The sequence below is a fragment of the Heloderma suspectum genome, chromosome 4 (assembly GCF_057233095.1).
Source record: "Heloderma suspectum isolate Gila_16-S chromosome 4, 16-S_ref, whole genome shotgun sequence".
Classification (NCBI taxonomy): Eukaryota; Metazoa; Chordata; class Lepidosauria; order Squamata; family Helodermatidae; genus Heloderma; species Heloderma suspectum.
In genome coordinates this window covers 64,404,369-64,409,263 of record NC_139461.1, presented here as the reverse complement: position 1 = coordinate 64,409,263, position 4,895 = coordinate 64,404,369, and positions in this window count along the sequence as shown.

Below are 4,895 nucleotides of genomic sequence, written 5' to 3'. Positions count from 1 at the left end.
ATGTCAGCAATATGCTGGTGTCACCCAACTCTGTTTTTTCAACTAATGCCATGTTGCCTGTGGAAGTTCTTAACTGATGTCTGGGTGTAGTGGTGGACTGGATGAGTACTAACAAACTGAGACATGATCCAGACAAAACAGAAGTACTGGTGTCAATAAGCAAGCAGATTAGAGAATATTAATTCAGTTTGTTCTGGATGTTGTTTTAGTTCCTCTGAAGGACTAGCCTCACAGCTAGAGGATGCTCCTGGATCCAGCATGGTGTCTGGATACTCAAGTGGCAGCAGTGGCTAGAAATGGCTTTGCCTTCTGTATCTCTTCCTAGAGACGGCAGATCTGGACACAGTTACACATGCCTTATTCACATCTATATTAGATTAATGTCATGCCCTCTATGTCATACCCTTGAAGAGTAACCAGAAATTGCAATTAGTGCAAAATGCGGTACAAATTGCTTTCTGCTTTCTGGCACTTACTATTCAGATTATATCACTCCAGCCCTATTCCATATCCACTGGCTTCTTTCCTGTTTTTTCTCTTGGTTATTACCTATAAAGACCTAAACTGCCTGGGCCTAGGATATCTGAAGAACCATCTGGTCCCATGAGGTCATCATCAGAAACTGACTGAGGTCATCATCATCATCAGCTGAGGTCATCATCAGAAACCCTGCTCTGTTTCCAGTGCCAATAGAAGCATGATTTGCAGCAGCATCAGACAAGGCTTTTTCAGTGGCAGCACCCTGCTTGTGGAACTCTCTCCCAAGGGAAGTTCATCTGGCTCCAGCTTTGATTACTTTTAGGCAGGCAGCCAAGATATTTTGATTCTGCCAAGTTTTAAACAGTTTTTAATTTCCCAAAAGTTATTTTGGGGGAGTGGGGGGAATAATTGAAGTGATACTTAATGTGAGAAGGATTTAAGTGGGCACAGCTGGGGGTGGGAATGTGTGGGCTTGGAAGCTGAAGGATTACAACTTTGGAGTGGAGGGCAATTGTCAAAATCGGCTAACACACAATTCTCTTCCAACTAGAATTGAATTAGGTTGGCCACTTCCATTAGAGGTGTACAAAATTATGCATGGTGTGGAAAAAGTGGATAGGGAGACATTTTTCTCCCTCTCTCATAATACTAGAACCTGGGACCATCCAATGAAGCTGATTGGTGGGAGATTCAAGACAAATAAAAGGAAGTCCTTCTTCACACAGTGCATAGTTAAACTATGGAATTCACGTCCACAAGATGTAGTGATGGCCACCAATTTGGATGGCTTTAAAAGGGGATTGGACAAATTCATGGAGAAGAAGGGTGTCAATGGCTACTAATCCTGATGGCTCTATGCTATCTCCAGTATCAGAGGCAATAAGCCTATGTACATCAGTTGCTGGGGAACAGGGGTGGGACGGTGCTGTTGCACTCATGTCCTGCTTATGAGTTTCTCATGGGCAGCTGGTTGGCTACTGTGTGAACAGAATGCTGACTAGATGGACCCTTGGTCTGATCCAGCATGGCTCTTCTAATGTTCTTAAATTAGACAATAATTGAATGGGGAAGCCACCTGTATGACATTTGGAGCTCAGAACAGTTTGACCCATACTCCATCCCAGAAATTTACAAGGATCCTTAGTCCACAGACACAGATCATATAAAACCCTTGCATAAAACATTTTTGGTTTTAGGGTTAGTGTATACACTCCATTTTCAATGAATATGAACTTGAGCACGCTCCGGGAGAGAGCGCAGGACAGGAAGGCCTGGCGTGCTATGGTCCATGGGGTCACGAAGAGTCGGGCACGACTGAACGACCGAACAACAACAACAACAACAACAAATACACTCCATTGGCCACTTAGGAGCAGACTAAAATAACTTCTGCATAGCAGCTTTTCCATATGGGAGGTATAATGTGGAGTGCAGCTCACTATATGAATCCTCAGAATCATGTGGAGTCTCTAAGCTGCTGCTAATGCTTCATGGTTACATTTTTATGGCATAGTGTCTGTAAGCATGTTACCAAAACAATCCCTTCTGATGAATGCCTATGTATCTGCATGCAAAGTGGGAAAAGATAGGGTTCTGCATATGCTTATTCCACCACTACCACTAATGTTGCTCAATAACAGAGATAGTGACATAAAAACCAAAGTAAATAAGATAGATAGATGACAGACAGACAGACAGACAGACAGACAGACAAGTAAATTAGTTATACATGTTTCTTAACATTGTGGCTTACTGTATCATGAACACAGTAGCATTTTTCTGTGGCTGAAGCTCCAGAAGAGCAATTTTGAAGGCACAAATTGAACATGAATGTGACTGGCAAAAATAGAGCTTAACGGTTTTATTTTATAGGAAGTATTACACTTTTTCTCTTTTTTATTGCCATAAACACTTACTGTATCCAGTAACAAAGACCCTTATGTGAAAGAAATTAAGCTGCTCTAGATTCAGACTCACTGTAGTTCTGTTGCTGTGGCAGTAATCCCTAGAAATGTGCCCTGCCTTTTTGGTTTTGTTTATCCCCTCGACAACCACATTATATAAACACATTTCTGCTCCATTCCCACTGATGGAGAATTGGTCCATATGTATGATGATGCCAGAGGGCCTCAATTGATCAGCTGCCAAAAGTACAAAATGGTGTCAAAATATCTCTTAGGAGTTGAATGACAACATTTCAACAACCCATGCTACAAAATGTAAATACAAAGACTTGTTAGAAATGTATGGCAGGGATTTACTAAGAGGCACTATTAGGTTTGGTTTGGGTTTTTTTGTTTCGTTTTGTTCTTTGGCCATGGTTCAGTTTTTCACTCAGTTTCTTGCTAACATTAAAAACAGCTCCTTGTGGAAATCAAAATATATTGTATTGTGCATGTTGTTTACAAAACAAAAACAGCCCTGGTTTTTAAAGCGTATTATTCCCTCTTATACTGACAGCAAGAACAATAGGGCAGGAATTATTCTAAGAAAAATTTCAAACCATATTTATTTATTTATTTATTTATTTAAACCCTTCCTTTCCACCAAAACATGGCACTCAAGGTGGCTTACAGAAACAATTAAAACTGATTACAACAATAAAACAATACATTAAAATACAATTAAAACATAACAATTAGAGAAAAAATATAAAACCAGTGCAGTGTTTATTATTAATATCTGATTAACAGATAATATCAAATATATATAATATCAAATATATATATAAAAAAATCTCTCTTCTTGTTCTAAACCAATTCACAGTAAATATTGTAGACCAACTTTGATTAACAAACACTGTGATTATTTTAACCAATGACCACTCTAATAAGCTCAACATTGGATTGATGTGGTTCTAGAGCCCACACAGATGGGAGACCACCTTGAGGTGAGCTCTTGCACTCCAGGTAGCTTAATCATTGGTATCACTTTGCCAATGGGTAAGGAGAATTTTACCACACATCATGTACAGCTGTGTGTGCATTAAATGTTTGTCTCCAACCATTGTATGTCCATTCATAACTGAGGTTGAAACAGTTGCAAAGACTCTCACACCCACAGACGTGTCACAAATCAAATCCATCTTTCAGATAGGTCCTCAATCAAATTTAAAATTAGTTTCTTGTGGGTGATGTACTACATTACAATAGTACACTTGTATCATAAGACACCAGAGGCTACAAAGCCCAGTAAACAGCCATCACACCTCACCTGAGAGGGGTACTCATAAAAGGACCTCCATTGAAAATCCTGAATAGGCACATCTGCAGACAGACAACCCTGGTCCTAAGTGATGAAGGGCTTTAAAACTCAAAATTAGCACTTAGCATTGAGCTGGGAAACAGACAAAGCAATCATCTCTATTATATGCAATGGGTAATGGCAATGTACCTAAGAATATAACTAAAAGATAAATGCATATAAAAGGATATTTTAAAAAAACAACAACTGCATTTTGATCAATCAAGAGTGCTTTGCTTTAAGATACACATCCTGAAATTTCAGACCCTGACAGGAATGGAATGAAAGAAAGATGTGTAGATTAGTGAAAGAAGGTATATATTACTGTTGCTTTACTGTGTTGCTTAAGTGTAGGTGGTAGATAGGAAGACAATAGCTACTGAAGTGAGCAGAGGGAGAGGTGGAAAGAAGGTATTGCTGAATGCTGAGCTGATATACAACTCATTTCTGTCATCACAACTGAAATTTAAACAATAATTTTCATGCTGTAATTTTAAAAAGTTATAAAAATAGATATCATCACAGTAATAATTTTTTTGCTAGTCATTGTATCTTGCAACATTTTTTTAATCTTTGTGCTTCAATACAATCTCTTTTCTCCACAACACTGCTTCATTTCTTCATCATGCAGTGAAGCCTTAATCCTGTATTTGTGAAATAGCAATCTGTTTCCATGGAAATGTATGGGATGCCACAGTTGTAGCACTATGACTTCACTTCCAGATCAAGTAGGAAGAGATGGGATTCAAGAGAGCTACATCAGCCTTCACGCTATTAGGCAGGTGCCTGGACAATGGTGCAACTCAGGGATGGGGGGCGGGGGGGTGCAGCACTTGCAAATGATCTCTGAGTGGAGGCATTTTGTCTGAAATGGCTTGCAGTTTCATTTGTGTCTAACAGGTAGATGGAAGATTTATGTTGTTGTTCAGTCGTTCAGTCGTGTCCGACTCTTCGTGACCCCATGGACCATAGCACGCCAGGCCATCCTGTCTTCCGCTGTCTCCTGGAGCGTGCTCAAGTCCATATTCATTGCATCAGTGATGCTATCTAGCCATCTCATCCTCTGCTGTCCCCTTCTCACTTTGCCTTCAATCTTTCCCAGCATCAGGGTCTTTTCCAGGGAGTTTTCTCTTCGCATTAGGTGGCCAAAATACTGGAGCTTCAGCTTCAGT